Source organism: Amblyomma mixtum, chromosome 4, assembly GCF_055824585.1.
Source record: "Amblyomma mixtum isolate Tamu chromosome 4, ASM5582458v1, whole genome shotgun sequence".
Taxonomy (NCBI): Eukaryota; Metazoa; Arthropoda; class Arachnida; order Ixodida; family Ixodidae; genus Amblyomma; species Amblyomma mixtum.
The window spans coordinates 47200057-47214749 of record NC_143015.1 but is presented as its reverse complement, the minus strand read 5'-3'; the positions used below and the strand labels follow the sequence as shown (position 1 = coordinate 47214749).

General features: G+C 47.2%; 1 long non-coding RNA gene across 1 annotated transcript; it reads left to right on the top strand.

The window, feature by feature from the left end:
* Window positions 1-1005: 1005 nt before the first annotated feature.
* On the top strand, window positions 1006-14435 carry LOC149346428 (uncharacterized). Its single transcript, XR_016292076.1, has 2 exons — window positions 1006-1060; window positions 14286-14435. It is a non-coding gene; the product is annotated as an uncharacterized LOC149346428 (long non-coding RNA).
* The last annotated feature ends 258 nt before the right edge of the window (window positions 14436-14693 follow it).

Below are 14693 nucleotides of genomic sequence, written 5' to 3'. Positions count from 1 at the left end.
AGGTGTTGGCTTACTTCATTTCTGCGTACTAAGGACCGGGTCAGTTTTTTACTCGAAGCCGGCATGTGGAAAAACATTTCAGTCCGTATAATGAAATGCTCTCTGTTTCACGCAGACGCACGTCGCGCTCCCCAATTTAGCTTGACAGCCATGGAAAATGTCGGAATTTGGGAGCTGTCTGATGGCACATGTGGGTCTGGCAGGATTTTAGGTCACACGTGGCAAATATTCTGTAGTTGTTACAGGCCTGGACGTTGTTCCGAAAAAAAAAACATTTTTTCCTCATGTCAACCTGAGAACTTTGACTCCACGCGAGATTCCTAAGAGCTCAGAAATTTGCAATTACAATTCGCCAGACGAGCCTGTACCCCTCAAATGATGTACTTGTCATTGTGGCCAATGCCAGCGTTTGAGGACATTTGTTTTCGCTTCCGCTGCACCGTATTTAAACGGCCGTGTGAGCGAGTCATGCTTTGTAAAAGGCTGCTGAAGCGCCTGTATTCCATAGCGGGGAGAAAAAGGTTAGTTGCAATCACGTGTCTAAAGTGGCTGTTGAATGCAAACGACCTAGCGATATCCTAAAGGAGTTTGCAGTTTCTAACGAATTATCTATATCTCGGATGAACGTATCAAGTGCTACTTTCATTTCATGTCTTTTAAGTGTATCAGAAGACCTTGCATTCACTTAAAACATCGCCTTAAGGTATACTTGCGCAGCAAGTGAAAATTTTTTTTCCAGCTTTATTCTTTTCCGTGTTTTCGATGTGTTGAAAAGATTAAGATTTCACTATTTGCCGGTCTTTGTACGCCAGTTATAAGGATCTGAGCGCTAACTGCCATAAACATTCAACGACACAAAGAAAAAAAACTAAGCAGCAGGTACTAAGAATGGCAGTGGAAACACGGGTATCACAGAGGCACACTCCTCATCTAGGTTTTACCTAGTTGATAAGCACATGTGTAGCTGAGGTAATTAATTTACATTTATGTGTGCTTTTTCAGCTAACGAAAAAAATGGGCCGCTTTTCTGCTTACGTCCTCTACATCGCTCTCATCGCCGGTAAGTCCACAGAATGCCAATTTTGCGGCTTTCATTCTCTTAATATTTTTCTCTTGATATCAGGTTTGGAAGCACAGTGTACAGAGCATGCTGCTGAAATGCCAGAGCATTGCAGCTCTTATGAGAGCAGATGTAATGCTACTGCTGTTCATGACATTTACTATGTAACGCATGAGCTTCTGCTTTTTATAGCAAAGACTTATGGACAAAGGACCACAATGGGGACACGAGGTGAAAAAATTTAGCCCTCCTCATTGTAGTTTGTAAGACCGAAGAAAATGCGATGCTTCAAACCAGCAATGAAAAACTTCGCGGTTAGTGCTTGTTTGTTATCTATGGGGCATTCCTTCTTGCTACAAACCAATTAGGGCGTGCATTTGAGCTCCACTAGAAAAATGTGCTAGTCTGTGCTTTATTTGAATATAGTTATTTAAATTTTCGGCGTGTACAGCTTGCCGTGGATTCCAGGAAAAATGTTACGCACAAATCACCTGACTAGGACTAAGAGGTCACTGTAGATGCACAAGTCAACATTTAGAAGGCACAAACCAGCAATAAATTCAATTCAGTTAAAGGCTATTTTGATTCCTTGTACCATACAAAAGGGTAAAAGGACACTTAGCCAACAGCTAGTCCATGGGTCCAAGTCAAACGTGTAATTAAACAGGCATTTTATATAAGTAAGGATACAAACCAAAATATTCAATATGTAAGAGCAAGGGGTACATATACATTCACGACGCATAATATTGCATACATGAGTACAGTATAAATACAGCACCGTAGCTACATGGGAAATAAAACTTAAGAACAGCACTACATATGCGTGGTAAATACCCCTAATAACTCTACACACTTACACAAGATGATATAGCTCTTAAATATGAAAAAGCAAGGACAAGAAATACAACTTGACTGGTGCGGCAAAATTGTGTGCAGTTTTGATTTTCATTGGTAAACTGTTCCATATTTTGAGCCCCTGAATTGAAGTTGCCGATTTTCCATACACATTTTTTGATGGGGGTTTACGGTAAATTAAAGTTACCTGCCAATGCATTTCTATTGGCGCCGGAGGAGGAGTAGAATAGTGATGCATGGAAAGGATGGTTGTTCCTGAGGACAGTATTCACGGTAGTGGCCATATTTGTTTCACGAGGTATGTCAAAGCGCAATGCCTGTAATTTATGAAACAAGACCTTGCTTGGGTGGTCATAGCTGGAGTTAGCAAGTATTCGCAAAGCTCGTTTTTGTAGCTGCCTTAGTGGTTGAAGATATGTCGTGTGTGTCCATCCCCAAGAGTCTTTACAACATGATAAGTGGTTTTGAATAAATGCATAATATGGGATTCCTAACACCTTATCGCGAAAATCATTTCTTCATTGTAGTAGTGCATGACAACCAGATGATAGCTTTGCAAAGACTGAGCTGATGCGCGCTTGCCAATTAAAGCGGTTATCTATCATTTCAATTTACTTGAATGACCCAACCCCTTCAATTTCACAATTGTTAATTTTTATTTTAATATTTGAGGTGATTGATCTACGACGAGAGTGCATTACAGTGAGTTACAGGTCATAGATGTGATGAAAAGACAATAATAGCGAGGAGCAGCAACACATAGGAGCGATCGTTACCATAACGTAAGAGAATAATTTCTGGAATAGTAAATGCGGTTGGACAGGAGGAATAGAAGAGAAAAAGCGGGAAGAAACACTTAATCTCCACCTTGAGAGTATGACGCGATAGCGCAATGGTAATTCCCATATATGCGAAATTGGTCACTGTCTACTTCCCATTCATACATCCTTCGGAGCCCTCATACCACTCCTGGCATAGTGATGCAGGGGTTGGGCCATGTGCCACTGCACTGCAATTGCAGGCGCTGCCACTGGCGGGACGTCCGTGGCGCTGGTTGCTCTTCCCCAGCGACCAATCATTAACTGCCACCTGCAAAAGTGGGTAGCTCGCTCACTATCCGGTGGGCAGGTTCTAGTGACGCTTAAGGTCACGTGGCCTAGGTGGCCCACCTGCCTCCTAGATCGCGTCTCTGGGGATTTTAAGGCGAAAGCCTTTAATGCCCCATCGTTGTAAGCAGCAGTTGTCGACAGAAATGTCACGCTTTTCAGTTGGTCGAAACGGTCGTGACGTCACAGTGCGCCAATTTCAAACGGGGCCAATTGTACTTTGGCTAGTAACCATGCAACCAATTGAAGGGATCATATAGTGAAGCTCAAGTAAGTGGGACTGAGCTTAGTTAATTGCTTAATTACCCAGTTAGCCTAATTAACTTTTCTAGTCAGACCATATAAATAAATAAATCCGAGTAAGAAACTGGTCGAGCTCGTGAATCGAACCCCGGTCTTCGGATGCGAGACGAGCATGCTATCCACTCCGCCATGCCAGCTCGATGGTTTCGAACGAACAAAGGCGCGTCTAGTGAATACGGTGTCTTCGCTCACTGCCATCCTCCTCCCTTCCCTTCCGGCGAAGTTTAGCTGTCCACCGAGATATGAGAGAGAAAAATACATTTCCTTTCCTCAAAAACCAATTTACCGACGAGCGAGGCGTAGAACCGAATGGGCGATGGCGTTCTATGGACTCCCTGGCAGCGTTGCAAGACGCTCTCGCGTTCCACTCTTAGAGCCGAAGCTTAACATCTTAGCCACACATCAGTGACCGCACTTTAGGTCAAGAAAGTGCACCCCCCACCCCCTGAATTTTGACGGGTGTCCACCGAGATATGTGAGACAGTTACTGCGTAATTTTCTTTCCTCAAATACAATTTTCATTTTCATCATTACGGGCCATCTTTGTCTTTCTTCTTTCACTCCCACTTCCTCCCTTCCTCTACGGTGCGGTTCAGGTGTCCACCGAGATGACAGAGAATTACTGCGCCATTTCCTTTCCTCAAAAACCGTTGCGTTCAAACTGCAAGGCATTGCGCCGAACGGGTGGTGGTGTTCCGTGGACTCCCTAGCAGCGCTACAACACGCTGTCGCGTTCCAATCCTAAAGGCGAAGCTAAAGCGTCATTAATTAGTAGTTAATTAGTATTCAGGCATTAATCACTCATTATCCATTAATTTGTGACTCGTCATCTCTTAGTAATTAGTACTCAATTACATGTGACGCCACCAGTGCCACAGAAGCAGTGAAAGCGGTGCGTAAAACGCTTTCGCCTCTACGCACTTTAGACAGTCAAAGTGCCCCCTGAATTTTTTCTTGGATTTTTCGGTCACGGTCACCGACGACGCCGACGCCGGGTTGTCTGCGACACGAGCTCATAATCACATATGTTCCACAAACTTAATTAAGATTTTCATGGTCTAATTTTAACGCGGCAGAGTTAAACCTCCCGTTCTGCAGAATATCTTGCCTGCCTTGGAACTGTGATCGAAAATGGGATGGGCTCATATGAGATGGGCTCATGATGTTTATGCGTAACGGACTTCGATTTGGGTGAAGGAGCCAGCATCTTGCCGATGTCTTAGAACATTACATGACACCTTGTACGCTGATATAGCAACCAACTAAAATATTACAATAGCGAGCACTGGGCACGAAGGCATATCCGGCGGAGAGATAAAAGATGTGGCGATTGCCCCCTCGGTAGTGGTGTGATGAAAGTTGGCATCGGTGTCCTAGGGGTCATGACCAACGGTTGTATAAAGGCACTCCCGCTTCTCAGCCTTTCTTTTTTTGCACATGTCAGGGAACAGTTTTAATCTATCATGCAGGAATACCCGGTTGTAACATAAATGAACACTTGATGATAAAACGTCTATGATATCTATCCCACCGCGGCGCCTCAGTGGTTATGGCGCTCGGTCGCTGGCCCCAAAGACGCGGGTTCGATCCCGGCCGTGGCGGCCGAATTTCTATGGAGGCGAAATTCCAGAGCCCCGTGTACTGTGCGATGTCCGTGCACGTTAAAGATCCCCAGGTGGTTGAAATTTCCGGAGCCATGCACTACGGCGTCCCTCATAGCCTGAGTCGCTTTGGGACTTCAAACCCCTAAACCAACCTATGATATATATCTTCGCAATCACGGCATACTTTGCCACATAATACTTTGCTACCACTTGGGCTTTCTTGTACCACATAATGAGAGAAAACATACCAGCCGCGGTGGCTCTGTGGTTACGACGCTCAGCAACTGAGCCAGAGTTCCCGGGTTTGAACCCGGCCGCGCCGACCGCGTTTCAGTAGAGGCGAAACGCAAAAGGCCCCCGTGTGTTGTGCGATGTTGGTGCAAGTTAATGGTTCTCCTTCACTACTCATGCAAGAACATAAAATACAAGAACATTAGCAATACGCCGGAAGGAAGGAAGGAAAAACTTTATTTTACTCTAGTCCTTTTTCCTGCGGTTTGGGAGCATCTTCAGAGACGTTTTCTCCTTGATTTTACCCCCAGGAGCCTTCTCTGTCGAAGTCGTCCGCCTCTAATCAGTGGTCGGTTGCCCTCAGTCCAGGGCTCCGCTGGCCACTGCCGCCCGTTGAGCTCGCTGTACCAGACCTTGTTGGTCTTCGCAGCGGTCGCTGGACAGCAGAGTCTCCCACTGCTCCGCACTCGGGTTTTGTATTTTGGGGACCACGTCTATGTTTTGGCAGGCCCATGGGATGTGGTATAGTGTAGGTTTTCCGTCGCACCAGGGACATTTGTCCGCGTATATGGTAGGGTGCATTTTGTTTAGTATATGTAGGTTTGGGAAAGAGCCTGTTTGTAATTTTCTCCAAGTGACAGCTTCCTCTCTGCTGAGAGATTTGTGCGGTGGGGGATACCGCAATCTTCTGCCTCTGTAGTTTTGTAGTATGGCCGAGTAATCCCTGGGTGCTGGCGCGAGTTCCGCGGGCTCATCGGATGCTCGGAAAGTAATGTATCCTCGAGCTATCCTGTCGGCCTCTTGGTTCCCTGCCACCCCCGTGTGCCCCGGTACCCACACAATTTTGTGTGGGATCTTGTCGCTTTGTTCTTCCTGGTTTTTAATTCTGTCGCTCGCTGCGAGGAGTATACGGAGCGCGTGACGACCTATCCTGCCATTCATGTAATTTCGGCAGGCTGTTTGAGAGTCGGTGATTATTGTTAGCGACCGCCCGGTTCTATAGCCCTCCGCCACCGCTAGAGCAACGGCTACTTCCTCGGACTCTGCAGCTGTGCAGCCTCGGAGAGACGCGCTGGTCATTTCGCGTAAAGACGAATAGACCACCGCCGCCACAGCGATTTTGGTGTCTCCTCCTCTCCAAGACGCGTCTGCATACACGGTCGTGGCTTGAGGAGCGTATGTTCTTTCGATGAAGTCGGCCCTCGCTTCTCTTCTGCCTCGATGGAGGTTGGGATCCATGTTTTTTGGTATTGGCGCTACCTTGAGGGTCTTGCGAAGCTCGTCGGGGATCGTTGCCGTCCTCGTCATTTCTCGCATCTGCTCGCGGTATCCGAACCTCTGCAGGAGCGCTCTTCCAGTCGTTGTCTGCAACAGCCTGAGTTTTTGCGACTCAAGCTGCGCCTCTCGTAGCTCCTCAAAGGTGTTATGTAATCCCAGGGCCATGAGGTTTTCGGTTGACGTGTTGCGCGGAAGTCGGAGCGCTGTCTTATACGCTTTGCGTAGCAGGGCATCCGCTTGTTGTATTTCGTTTTTGTTGAGGCACTGGTAGGGTAGGCTGTACGTGATTCTACTAACTAGAAGGCTTCTGACTAGTTTGAGTGTGTCCTCTTCACGCATGCCATGTCGCCTGTTGGTGATGCGGGTGATCATGCGTGAGACTTGTAGTGTTGTTGCTTTGAGCAGGGTAAAAGTGTGAGTACTGCGCTGGTTGGATTGAACCCACATGCCTAAAATTCTTATTGTTGTCTTTTCGGGTATGGGTGTCCCGTCAAGGTAGACGTTGAGTTTTAGGTCCTCGTTGGTTGGGACGGTCCGGTTTTGCTTGCCTCTCCAGACTCTCAGCAGTTCCGATTTCTCGGTCGAGCATGCGAGTCCTCTTTCTGCGAGGTATTGCTCTACACAAGAGGCCGCTTGCTGTAGCCTTTCTTCCCTCTCTCCGAGACAACCCGTGTTTGTCCAGACTGTTATATCGTCAGCATACATTGCATGCCTGATGCCTTCGATGTTCTCTAGTTTTCGAGCTAGGCCTATCATAGCTATGTTGAAAAGTAAGGGGGAGATAACTGACCCTTGGGGTGTTCCCTTATTTGGAGTGCGAATTTTGTCCGATCGAAGGTCTCCTATGCCGATGGTGGCAGTTCTGTCGGACAGGAAGGCTTTGACGAAGCCGTGGATTCTGCGCCCGCAATCCAGCTTGTCTAGGCCCGTAAGGATCGCTTCGTGGCTGACGTTATCGAATGCCCCTTTGATGTCCAGGGCCATTATGACATTTTCTCCCGTCCGAGGTACGTTTCGCAGGACATCTTCTTGTATTTGGAGGAGAACGTCCTGCGTCGAGAGCTTCGCTCTGAAGCCGAACATGGTATGTGGTACACAGTCGTTGTCTTCCATGTAATTTTGCAGTCTTAAAGTTACCACCCGTTCGTAAAGTTTGCCAAGGCACGACGTGAGTGATATGGGCCTGAGGTTTTCAATTTGTAGCTTTTTACCAGGTTTAGGTATCATTATTACTTCGGCGTGTTTCCAATCTTCGGGAACCGTCTCCGCCTCCCAATGTTTGTTAAGAAAGCTGACGAGCTCTTGTATGAGGTCGTCGCTCAGGTTGCGGATTAGGGCGTTGTCGATTCTGTCCGCTCCGGCTGCTGTGTTTCTGGTGGTGTTTCTTATGGCCGCGTAAACCTCTTCCACAGTTATGGGGCGGTCGAGTTTCTCGTTTTCGGCTCCTCGATACGTTCCTTGGTATCGCGGGGGGTTGTGATCGCCGAAACATTTTTCTCGTGCCTTCTCCAGTAGGGTGATGTCTGATCCCTCGAAGGAGTGGATGAACCTGTGGATGGCTTTATTGTTTTCTGATTTTATTTTGGTCGGATCGATTAGTGCTCTTAAGAGATTCCAGGTTCTGGCCGTGCCTAGAGTTCCCCTAAGCGAGTCGCTGAGTTGTTCCCAATTTTGTTTCGCGAGTTCCATCGCATATTCTTCCGCCTTTGCCGTAATTTCTGCTATCTTTAGTTTTAGTTTCCTGTTGTGTTTTTGCTTCCGCCATCTCTTGGTGAGACTGCGTCTCGCTTCCCATAGTCTGAGGAGGTGGGCGTCTACTTCAGGCGTTGCTGTCGTTCTCCTTAGACTTTTTGTGCATCGTTGTCGCGTTTCTCTCAGCATGCCGCTCCATTCCTCCAGTGATTGGATACCGCCTTCAGATTTGTTGCAAGCCCCGCGAAACGCGTTCCAGTCAGTGATTTTCGCCTGTCCAATCTGGCGTCTTATGATGTCGGATGCTATTCGTGTCCGGAGGATAAAGTGATCGCTGCCTAGAGTTTCCATCATGTTTTCCCACTGTGACTCCCTGCTCTTCCTTACGAAGGTGAGGTCCGGGCATGTGTCCGTGCTCACGCTATTTCCGATTCTCGTGGGGGTCGCAGGATCTGTGATTAGACTGCAGCCAAAGTACTCCGCTACTTCCACTAATGTTCTTCCCTTGATGTCTTGTTTCTGGTATCCCCAACTCCTGTCCATGGCGTTGAAATCTCCTACGATGATGAGTGCATTTTTTTGGCCAGCTTGTGCGCTCCATAGAACAGTTCGAAGAGTTTGGCTTTTCTTTGTCTCGGCGGGCTGTACACGTTAAGTAAGAACGTGCTGCTTCCCTGTCGCTTTTTCGGAATAATTTCAACAAGCGCGTGCTCGATGTCGGTGTCGGCGATGGTATCGTGCCTGATGGCGGTAATGGTTTTGCTGACTAGGACGGCCGCTTTACCTTCGTTTTGACTCTCGTAAACCTCGTACCCTTGTAAGGTCGGCTTGATTCCAGTCTCTTGAAGCGCAATTACATCAGGAGGTGTCAGTTGTGTGTTTATATATTGTTTTAAAAGGGCCTGCTTTTTGCGGTAGCCTCTACAGTTCCATTGCCAAATATCTAAGTGTTCTTGTTCTTGCCGATACGTATTGATCATGTTTACGCGTCACTGCTGTTGCCTTGTTCGCTTGCGAAAGCTGTTAGCGCTGGACGGTTGTACGCTTTTTCCCTAATGTTTTCGGTATGTTTTTGTTTTCGAAAAGCGCTTCTGATCTCTGCGATCTGCCCTTGGAATTGTACTTGCATCTGTTGCATTTGCGATTGGATTTGCTGCATGATATCCTGCATCATCTGCTGCATCATCTGTTGCATTCGTGTTTCAAGGTCTCCTTCATTCGATGCCTGTGGTTGCTGTTTTGGAAGGGCTCTAGTCGTGGCGAGTTCCCGCTGTTGGTCCTTTAGTGTTTTTGTGAGTTCCTCAACTTTGCGTTCGAGCTCGTTTTGTTTTATTCGAGCGAGTTCTAGCTCGCGTCTGAGCGCATCGCTGTTCGCGTCCTTCGGTTCTGTGACGCGACTGTCTTTGTTGTTTGTGTTGTCTATGTTACTACCCTTTCCTACCGAGTGCGAAGCAGTGGTAGAAGCCCAGCTCACCTTGCTGCCGCTTGTCTGGGAAACCTTCTTCTTTTTCTTTTTCTCTTGCTTCTCCCCCTCCTGTGGGCCGGCTGGTGGTAGAGGCGGGAAGGAGTTGGACCTCGATCGGCTCCTCGATGTCTCTCCCTCTGAGCTGAGCCATCGCTTGGGTGGTCGCCCGCGTTGGTCGCTCCGTCCTCTTTCTCCTGTGGGTTTTGGCCTGGCTTTTTTCAATCTCTCTCGGCACTCCTTGGATCCGGTCCGGTGTGCCTCGCCACAGATTATGCACTTGGGCGTGCACTCGTGGTCGGCGGGCGGGTTTGAAACTCCACACAGTCCGCACACAATAATGTTCGGTGTGGGGCACACGTTGGAACGGTGTCCTTGCTTGAAGCAGACGTAACACACTTGCCTAGTGGGGCGGTACTGGTAGCATGGTACTTCACCTCCGTAATAAATGACGAATTTCGGCAAGACTGGGCCGTCGAACGTGAGCACTGCCGTCTTGGATTTTCCGAGCATTTTTGCCTGAAGTATGGTCACTCCTTGAGTTCTGACCCGTAGGTGTGCTTTAAGTTCTTCGGGAGGGGTACCTGGCTCTACACCGTGGATCACGCCGCGCAGGACGTCTTCCGGTGCTGCCACGTAAGCGTTTACATCATAAGGCTTTCCGTCGAATTTGAGACGGGTAATGTGCCGCACTAGCTGAGCCGTTTGCTCGTGCGGAGTGCTAACGATAATGATATTGGATCCGGTGCGAAGCCTTACAAGTAGGTCCTCGTCCTTACATTGCTGGCCGCACGCCATGACAATTGCGCGCGCTACTTGGTGGGTGGTGAGGGACTTCACCATGAGTCCTTTCTTGGGTCGAATAATGATCTTGTAGTCGCTTCTGGGGAGTGGCGGCATTCTTCGCCTAGGCCTGCTCTGCTCCCTTGATCCATACTTGTTGCAGCCGGTCGCATCACCCGGTAATTTTCCGTCTTGAGGATTGGCGTCCGGGCCGGTTCCCGTAAAATAAATCGACTTCTGCTCCTTCATAAATTTTTGTCAAGTAAAGTCCCGTTTAAACTTCCAGACTGCATTCAGAAAGCTACCACCAGGCGAACAAGGCACACTACACAATACACACTGGCTCCGATTTTTGCAAAAACCAATTCTTACCAGAACAGATTTTTCCCCAAAACAGTGAATGAATGGAACCAACTACCACCGAGCATTTTTTAATCGAATAACTTTCTATCAGAACTGGAATGTCTTTTTTTTCCCAAGTAGAGGCGCCTTGATTGCACTGTATTCTTGCACTGTACCATGTCATTTTCTCACTCTTTCTATATAATGCCTCTTTATGTTGTACTTTTTGTATTTTGGACTGATGTCCTTTTTCTTGTATAGTTTTTTTCCAACTTTTATTGTGGACAAGTATTCATTTGTTGCCAGACATACTAGTGTTGAATTTCTGGACAATTTTCTTTTGTTTGTGTAGCCTTTTTACTTTGCATTCTTTGTAAAATGCCCCTCCTGCTAGGGCCAAAGCATTGGCCTGCAGTGTGGTTAAATAAATAAAATAAATCCCCAGGTGGTCGAAATTATTCCGGATCCCTCCACTCTGGCACCTTTTTCTCTCTTTCTTCTTTCACTCCCACCCTCCTTATTTCTCTTAACAGCGCGGTTCAGGTGTTCACTGAGATATGTGAGGCAGTCACTGCACTTTTCCCTTTCCTCAAACACCAATTTTCAAATCTTCCAATTTATTTCTACCGCAGAATACCCCGCACCAGCAAGAATTTTTGTTAACTACGAAGTTTTTGCGGAAGCTGCATAGCTTTCCTTTATAGCTGTACGGCTACGCTTTGGTGGACACCAATGTGCAGTTAGCTCCATTATTGCCGCAGGATACACTTCATGTTCTCATTGAACTGATCAGCGAAGGTCTGTCAAATGGGATATGATCACAGAAGATCGAAACTACATCCCTTATTACAGCTGACAGATGCTCCCCGCTTCAGTGCTGCTTTAAATTCGAGGCAAATTATGCAAACTCGCGTAAAGCTATAGTGAAACGTCAGGGTTGTATTTTTGTCCTCAATTTTGGTTCTCTTTTTCTGAGAGATCGTGTTAGTTACAAGAATAAAACCACATTCTTCCCCAGACATTATTTCATGAAGCATACTTTGAAGCATTTTATAATTTTTTATTACTTGTATTTGTAATTGAAAGCTGTCTATTTGATCTAAATTTGCAGCAACTGTTTGTCCTTATGGACTGAAGGGAGCCTGCAATGGCAATGATTCGGTTTCTCCACTGCCAGCGAAGTAACAAGAAGGTTACGCATAAAAGCAGGATGGTGCATTCTTGCGAACAGAAGAGGATGGATAAACGGTTTCGTACCAACCATTACGCAGTTCGACACGCCACAATTTTCTCTCACGTAGCGGCCTCAAACACTGTTGTGGTGATCACTCAAAACGCAACTTTAATTTTCTTAAATGAAAATATCTTCAGCATAGCTTCAATCGCATGAAATTTCGTCAGTACTACCTAATGGTAAGAAAACTAAGAAGGAATGCATTTCTGACAACATTATCTCTAGCGCAAAAGGAGGCCCCATTTGTTCTTTAATTTTTTAATAAATGGTCTCTAATGATCTGCCAATAAAGCAGGTAGTTGATACACACTGTGGCTCCAACAAAGCCTCCAGAGTCAGCACCAAGCACTTCCAATCATCGCCATCGGCCGGATTATGACACCTCCGTGACGGCATTCCCGCACCAGCCGCTGCACTGTATTTTAGTCTGGTTGCTTGTCTAACCTCACCACTTCACTCTAACCCCTCCCCTATACTGTTCCTTATTATTCGCATAATGTGCTGCCAAGGTCAATGTATCACACTGTAATTTCAAGTTGCGTATCAGTCACTAGAGTTTCTTCAGAAATCTCACTAAGTGCTTTTCTTTCACATCGTTCTGTAGCGTTTGTTTACCTTGGCGTAACACAGTCTGTGGTTTTGAATGTAATTTGGCGGTTAATTTACTTAATAGGTGCGCGGTAGCAAGATACTCGTAAAAATTTCATCTACTTTTTTTTCAGCAGTAGACTGACACTGAAGAGGGAAAAATACAAGCTAGGTTCCTGTAGGTGGTGATGAAAAACATCTATCGTGTATTAAATTTTTACAGAGAGGTGATTAGGGTAGGTCATATTGGCCCTTTCCCCACGCAATACTAGGTGGAACTCCTATTCCGGGGCCCCATTGGCAAGCAACGCCGCCCGCGTCCGATGAACCAAGGCCTTTTGGGTCTTAAGGTCCTGACAGCCGAGCAGGGCCGCCTGCCGGTCCTCTCTCATGGCGTTGGGGTTGGGGGGAGATAGATGGGTTCGACTGACCCGCCCAAACCATGTGGAAGGTGTCAGCCACCTCCCCACAGAACTGGCACGCGCCATCAAAGGATGTGTTGAAATGTTTAAGCACCACCGGGCGCAGTACAGTGTTAGTGAGAATTATGATGGGGAGGCGCTCGTTAGCGCGATCCAGTCACTTACAAGGGGCCGAGTAGCGCCGGTGCTCCTTCTTGTAGTAATCGGTGATGTGTTTGAATGTAAGGGCCAGACTTTCTGATTCGGAGTAGGCTTCCAAGGACAGGGAGGTAGCCCGGGGAGAGTGTACGCGGGCGGCCTGATCGACCTGAGAATCTTCGAGTTCCCATCAAGAAACATTATTTGTGCTGCTCCGCAACGTCTCCCTGAATATCGAAACATTTTCCAGTTGCGTAGCTGAGATATTTTACTTGCCAGTGTTTTGTAAAACCACATGAAGCCAGTCTATAATTACAACGTTAATTTTCAAAGCCAGGCGTAACCGCGAATATCCGCGCGGTCTGTAGCCCGTCTTGCCGAGTCAGCGGAGACTTCAGAACAGTGCCGCCCAGTTGAGGGGAGTAAAACTACGAGCTGGACTGCAGAGTGGCGGCGACTTCCTCTAAGGGTGACAGACGATGGAGATAATGGCGTTTCTACGCTGTACTTCTTGGCATTTGTACTCAGCAGCGGCAGTTTGTATGAAATGGTCCAAAAAAATTGGCTACTGAGAGAGGCACACATATATGGTCCGTTTGGAACCCAATGTAAGGTCCGGCTGTAGAGCTGGCGACTGTTTGCCGCCTCGCAGCCGGAACAACCAGCTGTTCTGGCAACCTTGGTTAGGTCACGTGACCTTTGAGCATCATTGGAAGCTGCTCACCACAATTTGAGCGAACTGCCCACCGTTCAGGTGGCTGTTAAATTTATTTGGTCGCGAGAGGTTTCCACGGAAAAGCAACCTGGGTCACGTAAGCCCCACTGGGGGCAGCACCTACCACCGCAGGCCAGCGGTACATTATTTAACCCCTGCGCTCTGCGCCAGGAGTGGTATGAGAATTTAAACAGAGAATGACGAATTACACATATACGGGCATTAACCCATTATCGACATCCCGTCATACCCTTAAGGCTGAGCTTAAGGGTCCCCTCCAGTTTTTAATCCTGAGCCTGTGGAAGACTGCTTTCGGATGTGCTTACATAGCACTAGAGCATCGTGCTTATTTGTTCCCTGCCAAACATCTGCAATGGCATTCATGGGTCCTTTCGACAAACCTTCCTGACACGAGTGTAAACTTACATATGTTGTAGATCTTCTTTAACAGGCAATTTTTTTTTTTCAGTGGCTGCGCTCCTGGCATCCCAGGAAGGGGCCGCTGTGACGGATTTCAGCTATGGTGCCAAAACCCCGTATAAATACTGGAACAGCCGCTCAGAGCCGGAACCCCGACCAACCGCCTGAAGGCAATAACCTGCTCTGCAGGAAAAACAAAAAAAAACGTGAGGAGATAAAGCTGCCTGAGGCTTTCAGGCATGGGTTACTGGATACAGCCACGAGCAGACGTCTCTTCAGGCTGTATCCAACGTAGGCGGCTGTGAGAAAGAGTAAATAAAGGAGAGATATTTCTCGAAAGACAAATGGTTGTTATCATCACTCTAAAAATAGCTATTATTGAGCAGGTTTCTTTAGGATAATATTCCGAATGCGCATATTCCTATCACTGGATGCAAGAACGGTGTTTGTGGTTGTA